The sequence below is a fragment of the Palaemon carinicauda genome, chromosome 6 (genome assembly GCF_036898095.1).
Source record: "Palaemon carinicauda isolate YSFRI2023 chromosome 6, ASM3689809v2, whole genome shotgun sequence".
NCBI lineage: Eukaryota > Metazoa > Arthropoda > Malacostraca > Decapoda > Palaemonidae > Palaemon > Palaemon carinicauda.
The window spans coordinates 85,824,886-85,849,793 of NC_090730.1; the positions used below are offsets into that span (position 1 = coordinate 85,824,886).

The window sequence follows — 24,908 nt, forward strand, 5'->3', positions numbered from 1 at the left end:
ACCGTCTAGGTTTACCAATCGAAGTGGGAAGTTTGTGAGAGTGGTGCAGTCAACTCTGTTTCCTCATCCAGTACCTCTATTACTCAGATGGCTGACTTCCTGTTATATCTTCGAAGGAAACGTAATTTTTTTTTTTTCATCCTCTACCATCAAGGGATACAAGAGTATGTTAGCAACCGTATTCAGGCCAACACTTGGACCTTTCTAATGTTAAAGACCTACAGGAACTTCTCAAATCGTTTGAAACATCAAAGCAATAGTTCCAGGATTCACCAGCTTGGAATCTGGATTTAGTCCTGAAGTTCATTAAGAGTGACAAGTTTGAGCCCTTGCATTCAGCTTCATTCAAGGACCTCACGATGAAGACTCTATTTTTGGTCAGTCTGGAAACAGCTAAAAGAGTCACTGGGATTCATGCTTTTAGTTAAAACGTTGGTTTTCTCGAGATACAAAGCGATCGGCTCATTGCAGTTAGGCTTTCTCGCCAAGAATAAACGCTCTTCTCAACCTTGGCCCATGGCTTTTGAGTTTCCGAACCTTTCGGATGTGGTTGGCGAGGAGTTGGAGAAGGGTCCTGTGTCCAGTAAGAGCCCTGAAGTTCTTCCTGGACTGAATGGAAAAGTTGCGAGGCAAGACAGAAGCTCTTTGGTGCTCGGTCTCGAAACCCTCATTACAGAGGTCGAAGAATGCACTTTCATTCTTCATCAGGCTCTTAATAAGAGAAACTCATGCACATTGCAGTAAGGCAGACCGCAAGAGTTTTTAAGTCAGACGCATGAGGTTAGAACTGTAGCAACTTTGGTGGCCTTCAGGCAGAATAGATCGTTGCAGAGTATTATGGACACAACCTTTTGGAGGAGTAAATCTGTGTTCGCTTCACATTATTTAAAATGTGTCCAGACTCTTTATGAGGACTGCTTCACTCTGGGACCATTCGTAGCAACGAGTGCAGTAGTGGGGGAAGGATCCACCACTACATTCCCATAATCCTAATACCCTTTTCTTCTCTTGGAACTTTTGTATTTTTATGGTTGTTCGTGGAGATTGCGACAGTCTTCCACAATCATTGACCTTAGTCAGGTGGTCATTTTGTTCCTTGAGAGCGCCCCGGAATAAGGGTATTAGAGGAGTTCCTGTCAGATAGAGGTTTTTAGACCAGTTTGACAGCTCCTAGAGGTCTTCAGCCCCCTGGGTGGATCGCTGGATCTCATAAGATACGAACCCTTAAGCTTGTTTATTAACTTAAGTAAAATTCCAATAATGTTGGCTGTCTGTAACCCTCCACCAAAGGTGTTAATCAGCTATATATATAACTACTGGGTAAGTCTTATGTTTAATAATGTTATTTTCATTCTAAAATAAATTTTTGAACATACTTACCCGGTAGTTATATATAATTAAATTCCCACCCTCCTCCCCTCTAGAGACTAGAGGCATGGAAGATCTGAGGAATCATGGAATGGTTCCGGGGTACCTCGTTAGGGGCGCGCAGGTGTTACACCTGGCTACACAATCTGCGATTGCCGCGAATTTTGAAATTTCTGCTGGACGTCAGGGACATATAGCTATATATATAACTACCGGGTAAGTATGTTCCAAAAATGTATTTCATAATGAAAATAACATTGCTAAGGTATAAATACTGCTAAATATACCAGAGAAAAAAGTTGCATGGAAGGCCAGGAATATACCCAGCTCGCTCACCCTTATAGGGTGTCGGTATAAAAACTGGGGCGAGTGAAACCACTACCAGAGGTGCCTTTCCAATTAGACTTCTCCCTCCTCAACATCCCCCGTTACTACGAGGTGTCGTTCTCTACAGCTACTGCCCCCCCCCCCCAACACCACTACCAATCCTTCTCTCCTCATTCCTTCTAAGCACCCGTGAATATTCGGACGTGTTTTCTGTATCTCTGTGTTATTTTTGTTTTTGATGTCAGGTGTTTTGGAGATCCCTGCTCCCAAGTTGAGAATTATATTTGTCTGTTTGGGATTTCTTGGTAGCGACACACGTTCATTTAATAACCTTGTTGGTTTTTCTCTCAGCCGCTTTGTTGACGCTCCCTTACGGGTGTGTATGCGGCCATTTGGTGTCGCTTCCTCGGTATCTCTTGTTTTGTAAGACTTTCTATTAGTTCCTTATACTAATTGTAGTCTTATTTTTGTGTTCTGGACATAAAATTCAATATTTAGGCATTATTTTTTCTTTTATTTAGGCTATTTGGGCAGTGTTAGTTAGCGGCTTCTGTCGGTAGCCTTTCATGCGAGAATTCATAGTTTTTTTAGTTTTTTACTTGAGATCGGAACGCGTTTTGATTAATTTTAGTCATTCCTGACCAGATCGGTATTTTACCCGATTTTGGAGGGCTAGTTTTTGTTTAAAATGGTATAGTTTCCTCTCCAAGTCGGCATCTACCCAATTTTGGAAGGTTTAGCTTTTAATTCCTCTTACGTCGTGTTCCTTTTTCCCGATTTAGCCTATTTAATTGAATTTCATTGTTTTTTATATGTTGTTTTTGTTTGCGGGCTTCGCATCAGGTCTTCCTTTGTGTTTCAAAGGGGTATTACCACCCCCCTCCGATCACAGTGGTCACCTGATTTCGAGCCAGTCTCCCCCCCTTGGTGTCCTCTCCCCCTTTACGCCTTTTGCCACTCCCTACATAGGGGGCTAGGCTTGGGTCAAGTGCTTTTAGAAAATGGGAAGTCACCCGAGGTGGGGGCTGGCTCTTTCGCTCAATGCGTCATCGCGGGTGGCGCTCTCTCCTTGTTTCTTCTTGGTTGGCCACCAGGCGCGCAGGACTGAGTATGCGCCTCGCCTTGCGCCCCCCCCTCTCTCGGGTCATCCATCCATGTTATCCTCCCGTTCCGGAGGGCCGGGATATTTTGTGAATCGTATCTTCTAGTGGTAGTTATGTTTCTTTGATCGGATTCAGACATCCTACTCTGTTCTGATATCTTACTTTATCCTATATTTGTTTACGTAATTTTATGGATGGTTGGTTCGAGAGAGAGAGGGGCTGCGACGGAGATTATAGTGTATGTTAGAGTTAATACATAGCATTTGTTTTTGGCGACACATGTCTTCCGGCGCTACATTAGTTACGTAGCATTGGGTGTTTGCACCGGATTTATGCATTTGATATCTATTTTCGCCCTTTCTGTCATTAGGTTTAGTTCATTTAATTTCATGCATTCCGGAGTCTATGGATTTCGATGGTTGTTTCTAGTCTGCTTGTCACTTCTTGATTACGCTCTCCACCCCGGTGGGTATCCCATGTGCTGAGAAACTCCTCATAAAGACTACCTTTTCATGACAGAGGGGCAACATGTTTTTTGAATGCTATTACGTATTATTTCCTTTAGCTTAAGCATGCATGATTATCTGATGGGTGTCACGGCGGAATTTAATTTCTTTAGTGATTCGCCGGGGTTCCCGGCACAAGTTAATTTTATATTCATATACCAAATTATCTTACTCGGCTGTCTCCCTCCCCCTGTGCCCACCTCGGTGGAATTCTTACTTGCCGCACCCTAACCTCGGGAAGTAGGCTTCAGTTATACACTAATGAGAGAAGGGAGACAGCTGAGGGAGAGAGATAGCTCTCACTATCTGCGAGTCGATGCAAATAGCACTCTCTCCTTGGTTAGTCATGGATGGCCACCAGTCGAGCTGGACTGAGTATGAGCCTTGCTACGTACCGCGCATCCCCCTAGTCCCGGAATTCCATCTTCGATATTTTTTCGCCCCGTGAGGGCCGGGATGACTTGCAATCGTATCCATGAGATAGTTATTATGTTTCTTTTGTTTTATATGATCGGATTCAGATAAATTTTTACCCTGTTCTGATCCCGTAGGTTGATCCCTTATATAACAGAATATTTACGGTATTATTGTTCTGGGAAGAGGGTTACAGACGGAGCTTTGTAGTTCTTGAATTTATATTGTTACGGGATGGATTTACAACAGTGGGAATTCATACTTCCAACCAGGTATTCCGGCAACAGTATTGGTGTCTCTAATTCTGATTTCCTTGTATCTCCTTGTCCCAAACCTTTCTTCATCAATATGTGCATCCTACTCCGGTAGGGGTTGGGAAGGTTGAGAGAAGTTTCATAGTAGAATTTTTCTCTCTGGAGACAGCGGATTGGTCCAAGATTAATCCAGCCACCATTTCTACCCATTTCAAATCTTTGTAATGGCAATACTTTGGATGACAGGAGATGGTGGAAGAAGGAAAACAGAGTATTAGGGTATTATTGTAAAACGGTAAGAAAGAATACGACTTCGCTGAGCTTTACACCGGATTTACTTAACTATATATGTCACCGGTTTTTCAGGCGAAATCAAGTACTGTATGATACTCATGTATCTGACTTACAGGTGGTACGCTGTCAGGAGACAGCATGCACCGCTGTGCTGCAGCAGTCTTGTGGGCATGAGGTCTGCCGATCTCATGCCAGGTGCCATGCTCAGTGGCCTCTAAGGTTAAACGTATGAGGTAGGACCTACCCAAAGCGGGCAAGCCTTTTAGGCTACCCAAACCACTCCCAACCAGACCATCATCGGCTTCTAAGCTACTGACGGACTCGGCAGGGACTAATCCTCCACATCAGGGGTCAAGAGTAAGAAGCTCAAAGGGGCAGACGTCGGAACTTGATTTTGATCCGGAGGTCTTCTCGAGCCAGCTCATGGAGAGGTTGAGTAGTGTAGTCCAGTCCCAGTTTGGTCCAATTGCTGATCGCCTGCAGTCTATGGACGATTTGGGCCAGGGACTGCAAAATCAGGAAAATCTGATAGAAAATCCTTGCGGTCCGGACTACCACAACAACGGTAGTTTGTGGTTCCGGATGCATCAAAGCTCCCGGCGATCGTTTAGAACGACCTGTGGCAATTGGCTCTTCATGCCCCGTTCTCAGAGGGCATGTTGACAATAGCAGGAGGTGGTCCCCGTCTGGTAGAAGATTTTAAATGATATCCGCCGAATTTACAATTCACTATCCCTTGATACGAGCGCCTGTCAGTGGAAGAGCTAGTAAGGGTAGACAAGGTTCCCAAGGAAACCGTTATCTAGCCAAAAGAGCAAGCTCGGTCCGCTTGGGTCCGGACTTTAAATTAGTGGGAATGTGTCAATACCAAGTTGACCCCTCATAAGGGTACGTACACTATGTTCGAGGTGGACGGGCAAACCACGACACCATGTACCACCAAGGTAGTAGGCCTTACTTTACAGGCGGATATGGAAGGCAAGCCCATGACGCAACTAAGGAATACAGAACTATCTTCCCTGTTGTTCCCGGGAAACCAAGAATGCTGGATCGATGCACCAGCTACTTTCACGGCAGGGTCATTGAACTAGGACTGTGCCACCAAGCAGTTTAGTGAACGACTCTCCGGACTTCCAGACTCTCTGATTAAAATAGAATACAGTGGGCCCTCGCTACTTCGCGGTTCGACTATCGCGGATTCACGACTTCGCGGATTTTTTTCATAACGCATGTATATACATATATCGTGGATTTTCCGGAAATTTCGAAAATAGCCTCTATACATGAAGACCCCAAATATTTCGTTAATTCCATTACTAATTAGTAATATCTGCTCTTATTGATGGTTCATTGCATTACATATGACATATAATTCAGTACAGAAAGAAATAAAACACGAAAAGAGAATGTGATCATACGATACTGTAATTCAGTATACTGTACGTAGTAAGATTAAATCGAACATGAAACGCAAATCAGATGCAGTCTGACTTTGTTTTATTTGAATGGTGTAAGGCTGCTGATGGCTACTACTACAAATGTAATGGATGTGCATCTTTTCCATGAATCTTTTGTATGTATACGTACGTAGTACTGCATCCAATAATATTCTTTGTTGCAAAAATCACATATCCTACATCAAAACAAGCGTAAAATAGCGTACGTAAAGCATACTGTATACTGTATAGTACCTTGTATTTGAATTTGTAACTACTACGTAGCATGTAAGACGGACTGTGATTGGTTCCAGTGCTGATAGATGACGAATCAGCTCCCAAGTTTTGTAATCTAGCCTGTGATTGGTGTTTTGACCGCTTCTCCGATCCGCAGCATCTTCTCGCGGCCACTTTGTTTGCCGCTCTCTCGCCGGGTAGATGCTGCTAGGTTACTGTGTAACTTTAATCTGTGCTGTGCGTGACTGTTTGAAGTTGAACTTTTTGTTGAACTTTCTGTTTAACCCCTACAATGGCTCCCAAGCGTTTTGCTTCTTGGTAGTGAGCCTAAACGCCACCGAAAAATGATGACGATTGCTGAGAAGGTGACACTTCTTGATATGTTGAAAGAAGGCAGAAGTTACGTGGCCGCAGCCCGCCATTTTGGAGTGAACGAATCCACCGTTCGCTACATTAAGAAGGACGAGGCGAACATTAGAAAGACGGCTGCCATCACCTTTAGCAGGTCAGCGAAGCGAGTTGTTACCGCTCGTAATAAAACGATCGTCTGTATGGAAGGTGCTTTAGCAGTCTGGATTGCCGAGTGCCGGAAAAAGAACATAGCCTTGGATACGAACACCATCCGAACCAAGGCTTTGGGTTTGTATGAGAATTTTGCGGCAAAGGAACCTCAAGACGACGATGGCGACCATGCTGAAGAAGACGAAGATGATGTACTAGATGAACCTCAAGCAGGGACATCCACTGATTCCTAGCCTCAGAAACAACGTTTTTCCGCCAGCAAAGGATGGTTCGCGAAGTTTCAGAAACGCTTCGGCCTGAAAAGCGTTTCCCTGCATGGCGAGGCTGCTTCCGCTGACATTACCGCTGCTGAAACTTACGCGAATGAGACATTTAAGAACATTATCACTGAAGGTGGATACAAGCCCGAACAAGTGTTTAATATGGATGAGACCGGCTTGTTTTGGAAGAGAATGCCGTCGCGAACTTTCCTGTTCAAAGAAGAAGCCAAAGCCTCTGGCTTTAAAGCATTCAAAGATCGTGCTGCTGGATTTTTGCTAAAGCCGGGGCTTATTTACAAATCGAAAAACCCACGCGCTTTGAAAAATAAAAATAAGAATCTCCTTCCCGTGTACTGGATGCATAATCCAAAAGCATGGATTACGAAGATGCTGACCTCCAACTGGTTCCACCAGTGTTTTATCCCGCAAGTCAGTAAATATCTCTTAGAGAAGGGCTTGCCATTTAAGATCCTTCTCCTTATGGATAATGCTGGTGGACACGCAACTGATCTGTCGCATGAGGGCATTCAGGTTGAGTTCCTGCCACCCAACACAACGTCATTAATTCAACCGATGGACCAGGGGGTTATCAGGGCGTTCAAGGCCCTCTACACGAAGAATACCTTGGTGGACCTCGTTGCGTGTGTGGATGCTGTCCAAGATGATGGGAATGAAACATTCAATTTCAAGGCGTACTGGCGGAAGTACACAATAGCCACGTGCCTGCAGAACATCCAGAAGGCACTGAAAGAAATGAAACCTGCTATTGTTAATGCGAGCTGGAAGAAGTTGTGGCCCCAGATTGTTTACGATGACGAGGGATTTACACCTGCTGAGATTCAACACTCTGCAATACGGAAATCTGTGCAGTTGGCTGCGATAATTGGAGGTAACGGGGTTGGCGACATGACGACTGAAGATGTCGACGAGTTGTTGGACTGCCATTCCCAGCCGCTAACTGACACAGACCTCGAAGACTTGACGAAATCGGCCAGTGAAGAAGACAGTGAAACACAGGAAGAGACCCAAGAAAATGTCGAAGAAACGAGCTTAACATTAGAACGGCTTGCCAAGCTCTGCAACCTTGCGAAGGAGTTGAAAGAATTGTCGCAAGAGTGGGACAAGGATATGGTTCGTTCTATACAATTCTGCAACAAAATCGATGAAAACATGACTCCCTACAGGATGCTCTTCGAACAAAAAAAGAAGCAGCGGCAGCAACTTCCGATCACAATGTTCTTCCAGCCTCGCAAAAAAGAGCCAGTTCCTCCTGCTACTATGCCTTCGGAAGAAATTGAAGAAGTGTCCCAGGAAGAAGTTGAAGAGGTGTCCCAGGAAAAGACACCTCCATCTGAAGAGACATAAAATACTATCATTGGCTGCACAATAGAAGACATCATCAGCTACATCATCATCATTTCTACTGTGCAGCAAATTCATCGCCATCATCATTCAAGTTTTTCTTCAACTTCTTTCGTGGTGAGTACAGTAATAATCTTTATTTTTTTATACTACTTTAATATTATAACATTTTAATATTTGTGCCTGTTTTAGTTTAGGGTACTGTAGTACATGCATTAAGTGTTCTGTACATTAAAGGGTAGTTTGTTAACAGTACTACGTAAAGGGAAGGTTTTAAAAGTCTGAATATACATGTTATAACCTATCATATTTTTTTGCTTATTACATCTCTCTCTCTCTCTCTCTCTTTCTCTCTCTCTCTCTCTCTCTCTCTCTCTCTCTCTCTCTCTCTCTCTCTCTCTCTCTCTCTCTCTCTCTCTCTCTCTCTCTCTTTTATAAATTATCATTCGGTCATTAGCAGCAGTTTGTTATTGTTGATTAAACGCCAAAAAAAGAAAAGAAAAAAAATTGTTTTCCTGCTTTGCTACGTATGTAGGATTTATATAGATACGGTAAATAATATTTGTACTAACATATTTACTAAAAGCTTTTAATATCATTGTTTATCACTTTCATCATGCGCGTTTAATGCCTTCGTTTGTTTATTACGATCGAAGATGGAGCGTACAGTAAACGAATGGAAGGTTTCCGTTTTAGGCGGCGTCATAAAGAAAAACATTATATAAATGGCATTCATTTCATTTATTTGGAAGTTCTAAGAAAAATTAAGAAACATTGGTAATAACAAAATCAACATATAATCAATATAATCGATGCAAAAACTAACCTATACACAGATGTGTAAATGCGTTTGTTTCTTCATTATGATCAGAGATAAACGTAAACAAAACATTGGTTGTCATTTTTTATCGTGCTTTTTGGGGTGTTTAGGAAACGCATGATATAAAATCTCCTTTAATATTTGTGCCTGTTTTAGTTTAGGGTACTGTAGTACATGCATTAAGTGTTCTGTACATTAAAGGGTAGTTTGTTAACAGTACTACGTAAAAGGAAGGTTTTAAAAGTCTGAATATACATGTTAAATAAATACGTAAATGTGGTGTCCCTACTTCGTGAATTTTCAGCTATCGTGGTCGGGTTTGGAACCTATCTACCGCGATAAACGAGGGTTCACTGTACCGTGCAAGAACCAGGATGGGTAGATCTATCAGCTCAGCCACGATGGCGGAGATGACTTCGTTAGTCTATGCGAGGAGCCACTTTTTTAAAATCCTGACAAAGTCTTTGCCTCACACACTACAGTATGATACATATGACTTTGCAGTGGTCCGACGCAATTGCCGGAAGCACGTCTTAACTGAGGACTCCATTAGGCATGAGCTTAACAGGTTACTTAAGGCCTTGACCTGGGGAGCGGACTTATTCCCGAAGGACGTGGTAAATAGCGAGAAGCAGCTAGAGTCAACCAAAGCCTCAGATTCCGGTGGGGTCTAATTCCAAAAAGAAAATTCGAGCCCACCGGACCGCAATCACGAGGCAGGAAAAGACCAAGGCAGTTTCAGTCCTTCCAAGGGCCACAGGCCCAAGATGTGCTACAGGCAATGACAGTATCCCAGATGAGCCAGCCTTCCACCTCAAGAACCCAGCCACAAAATCAATATGTGTGGGTAAGCCAACCACCTCAACAACCGATAGCCACTACTCCATCTATTACGTCTCCGGCATATCATCCTTCCTTCGAAACACGGAGTGTTTCACAGATGCATTAGGCATGCGAGAGGTAGTAGAGCTAGGGGAGCCTTCCTGCATAGAGGTGGGGGAAGAGCTTCCGGGAGAGGTAGAGGATTTTGAGGGAGCTGTGGAAGCAGACCTTCTGCAAACCAGTGAGACTCCCCAGGTAGGAGGAAGGCTGTACCTCTTTCGGAGCCGTTGGGCGTTCAGAAATTGGCATACAACATCATAACGATAGGTTTGGGGTGGAGATGGATGAAAAAGCCCCCTCCGCCAACCAGTTTTTATCAGATTCCAACGGCAGATTTAACACTTTACACAGATCTCCTTCTGAAGAAAGCAATAGAAGTGGTAAAATGCTTAAAATTTCAAGGACTTTTGTTCAGAATGCCAAAGAAAGACTCTGACAAACAAAGAGTGACTTAGATATGTCCCATTTGAATACATATATTCAATGCGACTAGTTCCATATGCTGACCGTCTCACAGGTGAGGACCTTTTGTCCCCGTGGGGCCGTCACAACCTCTATAGATCTTGCAGGTGTTTATTTTCATGTTCCGATAGCAAGGCTTTTTCGTCCTTTCCTAGGATTCAAGCTAGGCGAACGGGCTTCCACCTTCAAGGTGATGCCGTTCGGACTCAACATAGCGACCAGGATATTCGCTAAGTTGGCGGAGACAGTGGTCCAAGAGATGAGGACTCAAGGAATACAGATAGTGGCCTACCTAGACGATTGGTTTATCTGGGCCAACAGCGTCGAGGAATGCCACAAGGCGTTGGACAAAGTAATAAAATTTCTGGAATACTTAGGATTCCAAATAAATTTCAAAAAGTCCCCTCTTACTCCTACAATGTGCTTCCAGTGGTTAGGTCTATAATGGATCCTGACCACACACAAGTGGTCGATTCCACCACAGAAGAGGATAGAGATAGTAAGAAACACAAGAGGATCTCTCAAGGACAAACTAACAACCCAGAGAAACCAAGAAAGAATCCTAGGTTTACTCCAGTTTGCCTCAGTAACAGACACATTACTGAGAGTCAAGCTGAAAGACATCTATCGAGTTTGGCGGTCCAAAGCAAACGAGGCATATCGAGATAAAATTTTTCGGATTCCACCAACACTATGGAAAAGATTTCAACCTTGGACGAAGGTAAAAAACCTAGCAAACTCAGTACCTTTACGATTCCCAGCGACAACATTGTTGGTCCATATAGATGACTCCCTAAGCGATTGAGGAGGCTATTCCTAATACGGACAGGTCCAGGGGTTGTGGCCAGTGACACTCCGACAACTACACATCAATATCCTAGAAGTCATTGAAGTGTTCTCGACTCTAATAAGACTTTCCCAGTCACAGAAACAACATTTCAGTCTAATACTAGACAGCCAAGTGATACTCCACTGCATAAACAGGGGAGGTTCCAAATCAAGTCACGTAAATCAAGTGATGGTAGATATCTTTTCAATGGCAACAGGGAACCATTGACACCTGTTAGCTGTTCTCCTGGCGGGAGTAAAAAATGTGGTTGAGGATGAACAAACAAGGACACCTCCGCGCGAGTCGGAATGGTCCTTGGACAAAAAGTCATTTAATTGGACCTGCCAACACGTTCCTGGTCTCCAAGTAGACCTATTTGCCACGGAATCCAACCACAAGCCACAATGTCTGAAGCCCCCAACCTGGACCCTCTGGCCTATGTCACAAACGACATGTCCATAGATTGGAACAACTGACGGAGGATTTACCTACTGTAATTCCACCTATAAACATGCTAATGAAAGTCCTGGACATGCTCAGTACTTTCAAAGGTCGGATTGCCCTCGTAGCCCTCAATTGGCCCAATGCAACTGGTTTCCTCTCTTGGTGGAACTAGGACTCCGAACTCGGCGGATTCCCGAACCAAGTTAGCTCGGATGGTACTAGCTCACAGTGTGTCTGCTTCCTCACGAATTCAGAGTGCCTTCATTTTATGGATTATTTGAGATTTGCAGCACAAAGAGATATTGAGATTGACCCTCTTAACACATTGTTCCTCATGTCAGAGGATTTAAGAAAGTTAGCCAAATTTCTGGAAGACTCAGGGGTTCGGACGATGACTACGAATCTTGCAGTTACCTTTTTCAGAACTTTCTTTGAAGGAGGCCTAGCCAATAATACCTCTTAACACATTGTTCCTCGTGTCAGATATATGAGATTCTACCCTTTGGCAATATGATTCTGATGTAAGAAAGTTAGCCAAATTTCTGGAAGACTCAGGGGTTCGGACGATGACTACGAATCTGGCAGTTACCTTTTTCAGAACTTTCTTTGAAGGAGGCCTAGCCAATAATACTATTACTATGATTAAATCTGCTTTAAAGAAAATATTTCAGATCGGGTTCAACATTAATCTTACAGATATATAAGTATTTTTTGTCTATTCCGAGAGCCTGTACTAGACTAAAACCAGTAACTCGCCCTCACGCAGTTTCATGGGTTTTAATTGATGTCTTTGATCTAGATTCTGACACTGATATTGACTCATGCACTTATATAGTGCTTCTTAGGAAGACGTTATTTTTAATAAGTTTAGCCTCAGGAGCCAGAATATCTGAACTTTCAGCATTATCTAGCAAACCAAATCATTTTGATTTTCTTTCTTCTGGTGGAATTTTATGCTCTCTAGATAGAAGATTCTTAGAAAAGAATGAGGATCCACAGAATAGAGGGTCCCCGTGGAAGTTTGTCCCACTTCCACAGGATCTATCTCTGTGCCCAGTTAACTCTCTGGAAGACTATTTAAATAGAACTTCTTAAAAGTCTTCAGGACCTTTGTTTATTAGAGAGGATGGAGGAACCATTTCCCTGAAAGGAATCAGACAATAGATTCTTTATTTTATTAAACGAACCAAGCCGGAATCTGTCCCACATGCCCAAGAGATCCGAGCTGTAGCAACATCAGTCAATTATTTTCGTCTCATGAATTTTGAAGAATTAAAAAGATATGGTGGTTCATTCAGATTTAACAAAACCATTATAACAGGGTCCTATCTTCATATATATTTTCCAAGGTTATGGGACCAATTCTCTGTTACTATTTCACGGAGCGACACAGGTTGAGCCCAGAAAAGGGATTTTGACGAAGGGAAAATCTATTTCTGGGCGAGGGACCTGTGTCGCCCAGTGAACCCACCCACCCTTTTTCCTCACCCTAGGCTGGCCCAAGCTTGGGGTGCTAGTAGGAATGAGGGGAGAAGGATGGGTAGTGGTAGTGGTGGGGGTGGGGGGCAGTAGCTGTAGAGAACGACACCTCATAGTAACGGGGGATGTTGACGAGGGAGAAGTCTAATTGGAAAGGCACCTCTGGTAGTGGTTTCACTCGCCCCAGTTTTTATACCGACACCTTATAAGGGTGAGCGAACTGGGTATATTCTTGGCATTCCATGCAACTTTTTTCTCTGGTATATTTAGCAGTATTTATACCTTAGAAATGGTGCTTTAAGGAGCGCTTCACTTGGCGACACAGGTCCCTCGCCCAGAAATAGATTTTTCCTTCGTCAAAATCCCTTTTTTATCTCTTGCTATTTCCATAGTAATTTTATCTTGGTAGTAAAGGTCAGTCTTCTTACCTCACGGAGACTTCCTCCCACCTAAGGAAGACTCCTCATTAAATAACTCAGAAGTTTGTATCCATGTAGGAATAAACTACAAATTTTATGTGGTTTGGGTTTTTCCTAGTTATACAAACCTGAGTCATTTACCAAAGGTTCCCCCTCTACCACCCCGCAAGTCTTTGACCTGAAGAGTTTTGTAAGTAAGTACTTGATACAAGCGTAACCCGTCAAGACGTAACCTAATGATTTCTTTTTTATTGTCTGGCTGTATAAAATGTAACAAGAAGTATACAGCAATGCCTCACAACATGAAATTACCCGGTAATTGGTTCCATAATGGCTTTCGTAACGTGATTTTTTCGTCTTGTGAATCGCCTTTTACATGTAAATAGCCTAATTAATTCCAGACCCTAAAAAACCCTACATTAAATAATTATAAAAAGGATACACACCACTAAACAGTATTAAATGTATGACAAGTACTGTATTTGTATCATTCAATGATAAATTAACCGTTGGTAACCTGTAAAAGAAGTATATAATTTGAGCAAACAGTAAAAATACAGTAACAATAATGTGGAACCTAACCTTTGAAGTCATGTGATGTCCGAGAGCGAAGTGCAAGGCGGTAGAGGAGGATGACAAACAGCCTCATCAACTTCCAGACCCATGAAAGAGTGTAACGATCTTGGCAACTTCAGATTGAGCAACAGGTTTAGGATCGTCAACATTTCGGAGTCGGCTTCAGCTTGGTCTGCGGGGAAGCCCTCGAAATCTCATACTGAGGCGGCATCAGGCCACAGCTTTTTCCATGCAGAGTTAAAGGTGTGCCTCGAAACCTCCTACCAAGCTTTATCAATATTTTAAGGCATATGACAATATCAAAATGCTCCTTCCAAAATTGATGAAGGGTGAGGTTTGTGCTCTCAGTGATTTTGAAACTTCTGTTGAAGAGATTTTTCATACTGTATAAAGCTTCTTAAACTTTGAAATCACTTGCTGGTCTATGGGCTGGAGGAGAGGGGTTGTGTTGGGCGGAAAAAAGAGAACCTTGATGAAGGAATATACTGCTACAATATCTTCCTTGAGGGCAGAAGGGTGATCGGGGGCATTGTCCAGCACTAGGAGGCATTTCATAGGGAGACGCTTCTCTTCCAAATACATTTTCACAATCGGGCCGAAACAAATATTTACCCACTCGGTGAACAATTGTCTTGTTACCCAGGCTTTTCCATCAGCCCTCCACAACACGTGAAGATTTTCTTTAGTGACTTTGTGGGTCTTGAAGGCTCGAGGAGTATCAGAGTGATACACCAGCAGGGGTTTCACCTTGCTATCCCCCACTGGCATTTACACAGAGGGCCAGGGTAAGCCTGTCCTTCGTAGGCTTATGCCCGGGTAGCCTCTTTTCTTCTGCTGTGATGTATGTTCGACGAGGCATTTTTTTCCTGAAAAGCCCAGTCTCGTCCCAATTGAAAACTTGCTGGGGACTGTAGCCTTCCCGGACAGTCAACTTGTCGAACATTTTAACGAAGGCTTCGGCCACTTTCATGTCCGAGCTTGCAGCCTCCCCATGATGCACCACCGAATGAATGCCTGAGCATCTCTTCAAATTTTTAAACCACCCATGAGAAGCCTTGAACTCTTGGGGGGCCTGCTTCGATGTTACTTCTGCGTCGGCTTTGACCTGAGTATGCATGAGATCACTGAAAATTGCACTGGCTTTCCGGCAGATTATCGCTTCGGTGCTAGTGTCTCCAGCCATTTCTTTGTCTTTTATCCAGACAAGCCGCAGTCTCTCCATCTCATCGTGGACATGGCTCCTCTTGCTGGAGAAAACAGTCACGCCCTTAGAAGGTGTTGCTGCTTTGATAGATTCCTTCTGCTTCAGGATCGTTCCTATCGTGGACGGATTTCAGCCATATGACCCCGATCACACAAGCGCATGCCAGCCTCGTATTTCTTGATTATTTCTATCTTCATCTCCATGGAAAGCTACGTCCTCCTCTTTCCCTGGAAATCAGCGACTTTCTTGGGACCCATGGCTAATAATGTAAAGTAATATCACACACAATACAGTACATTTGTTATGAAAGCGAAATCACAAACACTAAGGCAATGCGTACGATACTGCAGTCGAAATGAAAACACATAGGAACGCCAATGCATAGATGCATGATAGGATACAGTACAGTAGCTGTTGACCAATAGGAGAGCAGGATCTTATGGCAGTAACTAGCATCTGAGTAGGGAGATAACCAATGGGAACATGGGAGGATGGTGGCGAGGTTACATGCTGGTGGCATGCAAACAAATTTCAAAATCAGTCTCAGACACGGTCGGGCTCACACACCGTACCTCCTTCCGTTGTCCGAAACATTTTTCGTGATGCGAGTCGTAAAATTCTTCGCATCTCGTTTCACAGAGTGAAAATTTTGTAAGCAGATTCTTTCGTGTCGAGAGGTGTGACTAGTAACCCCATTAAATGACTAAGGTTTGTATACATAGGAAGACAAAATTATATAAAACTAGTTGTATTTCTTATAGTGAAAATTATTTTAGGATATAAGCCATTTTAGGTCGCATGCTCTCTCCCAGAACAAATTAAACTCGTAAACACAGGTACTACGGTATACATCTCATGGGGATTAAACAAATAGGTACCTGTAAAGTTATATAGGTGTAAAATGATTCCTGGGGTATCAGAAGTTTCTTTTAGATGTTTAAACTTAGCTACAAACTTTACAGTGATGTTTCTAATCATGATTTTTCTTGTAATTTTCAGCCTGAGTCTACGATGGAGAAATACCAAAGTGCAGTTATTGCTAGTCTTCCGCTATGTAGCTGTGGTTTAGAATTGGTGAAACACAGCTAAATACATGTGATAAATAGAAATCTTCTGTGATTCTAAGAAATTTAGAAGCTGCTCAAATATATATATATAGTACCTATACTATATACAATAAATATATATCCTTATAGTTCTGCTTTACCTTCCTTGGTAAGTTTAAATGAATTTACTTACAGCATTAGTGTCATATTTTACTGAGGGAAAATTGCATTAAAGCACCTTTGTTCCATAACTGGAATACAAATCTACGCTATTTAGGGGTATTACTTTCGGTGAAGCTGAAAGAACAAGCCATTACAATTTAGCAAGGGTTAATTACCCATCCCGCTAGTTATTGGGGGTGGGGGGGCCGTTGCTTGCTACCCTTCCCACTCACACACCTGTGATTTAGCCCACTTTTCTTTTGGCTCAGATGGTGAATGGTCATTGCCGCTCTTCATCCTCACTAAATTTTGAGACTGCCATTAATGCTTTTTGTACTTTTTCTTTTTTCAGTGTGTGTGTGTGTTGACTTCTGCCAACCATGCGTACCTGCACTGGACGTGAGGGCTACCCCTGCAGTAATTTCATGTCTGCTGAGGACACTGATCCTCACACCCTTTTGCCCTTTCTGCAGAGGTCAATGGGATAGTGATAACAAGTGTATTGAGTGTCGGGAGTGGTCTGCCTCCCACTGGGGAAAGTTTGGGCGATGGCGGAAGAAGTAGTCTAAGCAGGACTCTTCTCCTTCAAAGTTTTCTTCGAAGCAACAAAAACCCAAGACTGCCTCTTCCTCTTCCCGACTTTCCTCCGAAGCTCCTGCTCGTTCGTTCTCTTCCGAGAAACCATCGAGTACTAGCTCAGGCCTTTTAACACCTGGTCCTCGAGAGATGGTGTCGCTTCCCCTAGCGGTGGGGTTCATGACTCTTTCTCCCTTGTTACAGGTGTGGTCATCCTTGGGGGTACTGGGTCCGCCCTCCAAGGATAACCTGCTGCAGCTCCTTCGCCATGGTGCTAGTGTGCAGCCCTCTTCGACGTCAGAAGGGGATCCTCTTGCTTGTGTCGCTTTTTTTTGTCAGAGGCACCATCGTGTGCCGATCCTGCCAACGCCACTGTCCCTTTGGACTCTTACGCGGTTGACTGCGCTTCCCCCTTGCCAAACATCCTTCAAGAGGGAAGCAAAGTCCTTCGTCCGTCTCTCCTAAAAGTGTTTCTCTCCCTTGGGGGAGTTCACTCATAGAGACTTCTCTTTGGAGGACTGCAGCTGCTGAGGGTCAGCTTGCTGACCCATCGGGCCCCAGAGGGCGCCATCGCGGATGTCTTTTCCATTGTTCTCGCCCTCCTCTTCACCTTAGACGTGCGCCCTCACCATCGGTGGAGACGCCTCTTTGGCTCTTCAGCTTCGTCAACGCAGCCTTCCTCCACAGAGGAGCCTCCTTGCCCGTCGTCTTCTGGCCCTTGACCTTCATCTGCTCTTGGAACTTCTTCTGACAACGCTGCCGCTAGTCCTCGGACTTCTGCCTTGCACTTTCCTGTGGATCGTGCTCGATCCCCTTTGGTGGATGCTTGTCCTTCCAAAGGACATATCCCTTCTCACCGACCTTTTGCAACTCGCCGTCCTCCTGACTTGCCGTCTCCATTCCTGTCTCCTCCAGTTGTGCTTCAGCCTGCTCGCCATGTGTCCACGCATCATTAACCTACTTGTTGGCCTTCTACAAGTCATCCTCATGCGCGTTCGTCGCCGACGTTTTGTCATCCATCAACGCGTCATTCGCCAACGCCCCAGTCACCTGCACAACACTCTCCTGTCCATCAGCCTACGCACCAGAGCTCACCATCACGCCAGCACTTGCCAGCACATCAGCGCTCACCAGTACGGCAACGCTCTCCGTGTCGGCGCTTTCCAGCAGCCCAGCGCTCCTCAGGGTGTTAATGCTCTGCAGCCCATCAGTATTTGCTAGCTCGCCAGTGCTCAACAGCGCACCAGCGCTCACCAATGCACCAGCACTCACCAGCATGACGGCGCTCAACAGCGAGTCAGCTCTTTCCTGCACATCCGCGCTCCGGCACGCTAGCACTCTCCTGCACGACAGCGCTCACCAGCTCGCCAGCGCACAAGCAGGCTCCTCCTCCTCCTGTAGCGCAGAGCAGACATTGTTTTCAGGCAGAACCAGCCGCACCTCCGAAGTCACACCATCCAGAGGATAAGAAGGAATGGAAAGGTAAGTGTTCGCCCTCCAGGACCATCTTTTCTCTCTCCAAGAAAGGGCAGTCGCATCCAACAGGTCTCCTTCGTCCCATTCCCATCCCTTCAAATACAGTGCAGTGCAACGGCCGGGGGAAGAGGGAAAGGGCGCCTCAGGGGAGTTCAAGATCCCAAAGATCCTGACTTCAAAGGTGGACCCATGGTATCATTCAGCTCCGAAAGAGACTCTTCAAAGGGATCCTTTGGTCCCTTTCCCTTCAAGGGATCTCTCAGACAGTCAGTAAGAAGCCCTGGTTAGGTGCCATGGTCAGGGCTGTGGTACAGGCCTGCTGTCTTGCCTTTTCAACAAGCTCTTCAGAGGCCTCTGCCATCCCCCAACAACCTTCGGCACCAGCAGAGTCCTGGCAGAGAACCTCGGCTGCTTCACCCCTGAAGAGGAAAAGAGGAGTCTCGGATACCATCACATCTCCTTGGGTGAAGCTGACCCCTATGAAGCCTTCTGGGACAAACCTTCCTGGTACTCTTCCCAGACGCTATCCCGTCTCATCTCTGCCGAGGGAGCCTCGCGAGTGGCGGGTGTCCTCCCTTCCACCTTCGGAGGAAGACTCCCCTCGTGCGGAGAGCTTGGTAAATATATGATACTTTAATTCCTAGCCAAATACTTGAAACATATATTTTTCTTACTCGCCATCTTGTTTTATGCATTTCTGACCATAATTATTGGGACAAACCACCCGCTCATGAGTTTTCAATATTAAACTTACCCGATGATCATACAGCTGTTAGCTCTGCTGCCCGACAGAAAAACCTACGGGCGGAATACGCCAGCGATCGCTATACAGGTGGGGGTGTACATCAACAGCGCCATCTGTCAAGTAGGTACTCAAGTACTCGATGTCAACATAGAACCAATTTTCTCTCTGTCGTGCCACTGGCAAGACCTACTAAATACGCTGTTACTAACTGGATTTGTTTTCACAACGATTTGGTGAAGTACACTATTCCAGTTTTGAGCTTTCGCTATGCAGGGGTTTTATCTTCATTTCAAAACTTGAACTCGTTTTGGATAGTTTTAATTATGGTGATGAAGAGAGTATGGACTCTCTTTCACTTTTAAATGGCCGACCCTTCCCTTAGACGGAAGTGTGTTTAGGTTTTTGGTAATTTTGCTTAACACGTTATAGATCTATATATTTTATATCTCTCCGCCTTTATAGGCCTCTTCGATTAACTTTCCATTTATTATAAACATATAACAATAAATTTTTATGTTTGTTTATATGCGACCTTTCCTGATAGTAGGCGGTCCTAACTTGGAACCGAAGTTAATTAACATTGAGCCCGTTATATCGTATTTAACCTTTAAAGAATTTAATACTTTTAAATTTTAATGTTTTATGAAAGAATTTCTTTGATAGTCTCGTTCTGTTTTCAAAGATGAACTAACGTTTAGTTTTTAGTCTACGCAGTTGTTGACGTTCAGGACGTTCAACATGCGCTCTATCGTTACGATAGAGAGAGAGTGTATCACGGTTTCACTTTGCAGTAAGAGTAAACCGATTCTGGCGTTTCGTTCATTCTTTCTTAGCTTAAATGGTTTAAATTCTAAATTAAAGGAACTTTTTATTTGGAAAACCTTTCAGTTTTTTCCTTTAGCAAATAACATGTTTTAACGATATATAATTGGGCTCTTCTCTCAGGTGCGAAGTCAAGAGAGAAAGAGAGAGAGAGATAGAGACGGAGGGAGAGAGAGGAGAATAAACGTTTCGTTCAAGCTGGTAACGTTGTTCTCGTTTTTTACTCTCCTCCCTAGTCGCTGTAGGGGAAGAAGGTAAAACGTTTCTAGGGTTTTATTCTTGTTCCCAGGCTATGTGCGGTGAGAGATTGTAAACGTAGTTTATTTGATCTAGTGTTTAGTCTCTTTCCCAGCCACTGAATTCTTTATCTTTATTTATGTTTTCTGTTGCATTGTACGACTGTTTTCGCAATTACTACCTTTTAATGAAGGATAGGATTGCGTGTTTCAGGTAGAAATCAGTTAAAGTTTCGATTTCAGTGAAATAAGTGCAAACAGAAAATCAAAGTGATAAAGTGATATGCGCAAAGTGTTACAGTGTTGCGTCCGAGGGTTCGTCTGTTCGTGCCAGTCGTTCACCTAGTCCGGGACCTCTTACAAGCTCCCAAGCCCAGGGGAGAAGTAATGTCGAACGACTTATGGGTTCCACAGGCCTTGATCAACGAACAGACGTTTTTCCCTCCGTGGTTTCGGGCGTATCTACCCAAGATCGCCCCACCCACACAAAGACGAGAGAGCCCATTTATTCCTCGTCTGCGGAAGAGGTTTCTCGTAAGAAACCATGGACCACATCTCGCAGCTTTTTAAGTGCAAGTCGGTCCCTTCCGCGCAAGTCCAACGGCCCAGGTGTAGCCACTGGGTCAGTTCGGACTCGCTGCAGTCATCCGACGACTGCACACCTCCCAAGAGAGGCAAGGTGGTACCGCAACAGGCAGTAACTCCGTCTGTTGTCGCACCAGCTGTTTTAGACCCTCAGTCACAACGGACAGTAGCTCCGTCTGTTGCCGCTTTTGTAGACCCTAAGTGGTCTTTACTGCAGTCTATGCAGACTCAGTTAGCTGCGGTTATGCAGGAGTTTCGTGCGGAGAAGGTTGACACTGCTCCCGTTAGCCTACAACCTGCCACGGTTGTGCGCCCAGCTCACGCTGAGGCTGCCTGCTCCCACACTCCGCCTGTGAGAGCTCCACCACCGATGCGCAGTCGACCCTGCCAGACGCATGTTAACGTTAGCCGACGTGCGGCATCCTCCGTTGACATGCGTGAGCTACCGCATCAGCAGTGGGAAGGTGGAGTCAAGCTGCCGTGTTTTGACGCGATGCGTTAGTTTCCGCAACCCACGGCAGTCCCCACCACGCACCACCACTCCGCTTTGGTTGTTGCCTGCTCCCACACTCCGACTGCGGAGAAGGTTGACGATGCACCCGTTTGCCTACAACCTGCCAAGGTTGTGCGCCCAGCAGACGCTGCGGCTGCCTGCTCCCACACTCTTGTTGTGAGAGCTCCTCCACCCATGCGCAGTCGACCCTGCCAGACGCATGCTGACTCCCACAGACACACGGAGCTCTCCGTTGCCGTGCGTGAGCTACCACAAGCTGCCGTGTTTTGACACGGTGTGTCAGCCTCCGCAACCCACTGTGGTTACCGCCACTCGCCCGCAGCAGACTAGTCAGTCAGGAGTTGAGGCTTCCCCACACAGCTTTGGTTGTTGCCAGCTCACAGACTGTCAAGCAGTTACATGACGTTGCCTTCTGGTCTGCTACTAATGCACCAGTGCTGTATGTCCTCACGCACCTGTTGTAGTTGACAGTTCAAGTTTTTGACAGTTCACAGACTGTCAAGCAGTTACATAACGTTGCCTTCTGGTCTGCTGCTTATGCACCAGTGAGACCCTCACTGAGATAACCTAGCTTTTCTCGGACATGGTTCCTGTAGATGAGAAAGTGCTGTTCTCCCTCCTACTGATATTCCTTTGAGGACTCTGTCATTTGGAGAGGAGCCTTAAGCTGCTTAGCCTCCTATGGACTTTAATTAAAGCATAACAAGGCTTCCAGGGATGGTAAATGGTTCCGCTTCAGTCGCTAACCCCGTCTGTTGCCACACCTGCTCCCGTAGACCCTAATGGGCTTTGCTGCAAGACATGCAGTCCAAGCTTGTGTCCTTGATAGAGGATTTTTTACGGAGAAGAACCTTCTGGCCAACAACCTTCCTACCGGTTGGTTGTGCGCCCTGTTGACGCTGAGGTATCCTACTCGCGTCCGCCAGTTGAGGTGGTTCCTCCACCGATGCGACCCAGTGTGGGTTGCCAGTCGCACGTTGACGTTAAGCGACTCTCGGAGGTGGTTGTGGACGTTCACTGTGTCACTAGGAAGACGTTCAACAACCAGCAGAGGTGACTTGTTGTGACGCAGTGCGGCAACCTCAGCAACCCGGTAGGGGGTTGACTGCACAACCCAGACAGTCTAGACAGTTTCGGGTTGACGCTGTACTTCCTCGCGTCCCCATGGTTGACAGTTCACAGACTGTGCAGCAGTACCATGATATTGTGTCCGGCTCCGTCACGCATCCACCAGTGCGACTGGATTCAGCGAGTCAGACGTTGCCCACTCCGTTGCCGTTTCCTCATCAGTTTCAGATGAGGAACCCTCTGATGAGGATATTGCTGAACAAGACGATCAACCCCCAGCCCTGCTATCAATCCAGAAGATGCTGAAGAAGGAACGCTGCCCTGTCAGGCTGTGGATGAGTCTGGTTAGGACACTGTCATCCGTGGTTCAATTTGTGTCACTTGGAAGACTACACCTCCGTCCTCTTCTGTATCATCTAGCTTTTCACTGGAAAAGGACAAGACGCTAGAAGCGGTCTCGATCCCGGTTTCCGGAAAGATAAAGTCTGGTCTGACTTGGTGAAAGGACTTTATCAACCTTTGAAAGGGTCTTCCCCTGACTGTTCAGACTCCCAACCACGTTCTCTTCTCGGACGCATCGGACGTAGGCTGGGGTGCGACATTAGGCGGTAGGGAATGCTCGGGATTATGGAACTCGAGTCAAAGGACAATGCATTTCAACTGCAAGAAGCTACTGGCAGTACGTCTGACCTGGAAAAGCTTCAGGTCTCTCCTTCAAGGCAAAGTGGTGGAGGTGAACACGGACAACACCCTGCTTTGACGTACATCTCCAAGCAAGGAGGGACCTACTCTCTGACATGGTACGAGTTCGCAAGAGACCTCCTCACCTGGTCAACAGGTCTAGACTTTTCACTAGTACGAGGTTCATCCAAGGCAACTTGAATGTCATAGCAGATTGTCTCAGTAGGAAGGGACAAATAATTCCAACAGATTGGACCCTCCACAAGGATGTATGCAAGAGACTTTGGGCCACCTGGGGCCAGCCAACCATAGATCTCTTCGCAACCTCGATGATCAAGAGGCTCCCAATAGTTTGCTCACCTATCCCGGACCCAGCAGTAGTTCATATAGATGCCTTTCTACTAGATTGGTCACATCTAGATCTATATGCATTCCCTCCGTTCTAGATTGTCAACAAGGTACTGCAGAAGTTCGCCTCTCACGAAGGGACAAAGTTGACGCTAGTTGCTTCCCTCTGGCCCGCGAGAGAATAACTCACCGAGGTACTTCGATGGCTAGTAGACGTTCCCAGAACACTTCCCCTAGGGTGGACCTACTACGTCAGCCACGCGTAAAGAAGGTACTCCAAGGCCTCCACGCTCTTCGTCTGACTGCCTTCAGACTATCGAAAGACTCTCGAGAGCTAGAGGTTTTTCGAAGGAGGCAACCAGAGCGTTTGCTAGAGCAAGGAGAACATCCACCCTTAGAGTCTACCAATCGAAGTGGGAAATCTTCCGAAACTGGTGCAAGTCAGTATCCGTATCCTCGACCAGTACCTCTGTAACTCAATAGCTGACTTTCTCTTATATCTGAGGAAAGAACGATCTCTTTCAGCTCCCACTATCAAGGGTTACAGAAGCATGTTGGCATCAGTCTTCCGTCACAGAGGCTTAGATCTTTCCAACAATAAAGATCTACAAGACCTCCTTAAGTCTTTTGAGACCACGAAGGAGCGTCGTTTGGTTACACCTGGTTGGAATTTAGACGTGGTTCTAAGATTCCTTATGTCAGACAGGTTCGAACCGCTTCAATCAGCCTCCCTGAAAGATCTCACCTTTAAGACTCTTTTCCTGATATGCTTAACCACAGCTAAAAGAGTCAGTGAGATTCATGCCTTCAGCAAGAACATCGGATTCTCATCCGAAACGGCTACATGTTCTACAACTTGGTTTTCTAGCCAAACACGAGCTGCCTTCTCGGCCTTGACCAATATCGTTCGATATTCCAAACTTATCGTATGGTTGGAAATGAACTAGAAAGAGTATTATGTCCTGTAAGAGCTCTTAAGTTCTATTTTAAAAACCTTTACGAGGCCCGTCTGAAGCTTTATGGTGTTCAGTTAAGAATCCATCTTTGCCTATGTCAGAGAATTCTTTATCCTATTTTATCAGACTGTTAATACGAGAAGCTCATTCCCATCTGAATGAGGAAGACCAAGCTTGGCTGAAGGTAAGGACACACGAAGTTAGAGCTGTCGCAACTTCCGTGGCCTTTAAACAAAATAGATCTCTGCAAAGTATATTCGACGCAACCTATTGGAAAAGCAAATCAGTGTTCGCGTCTTTTATCTTAAGAATGTCCAGTCTCTTTACGAGAACTGCTACACTCTGGGACCATTCGTAGCAACGAGTGCAGTAGTGGTGAGGGCTCCACCACTACAATTCCCTAATTCCATAACCTTTTTAATCTTTCTCTTGAAATATGTTATTAATATTTTTGGGTTGTCCGGAAGGCTAAGAAGCCTTTCGCATCCTACTTGA

General features: G+C 45.1%; 1 protein-coding gene across 1 annotated transcript in view; it reads left to right on the top strand.

Moving 5' to 3' along the window:
* LOC137642591 (apoptosis-resistant E3 ubiquitin protein ligase 1) overlaps positions 1–24,908 on the top strand; it is a 723,802-nt gene that overhangs the window by 30,713 nt on the left and 668,181 nt on the right. The window contains exon 2 of the mRNA XM_068375282.1: positions 16,198–16,413. The gene's annotated coding sequence lies outside the window, so the exon portion shown is untranslated. The remainder of the gene's footprint in view (positions 1–16,197; positions 16,414–24,908) is intronic.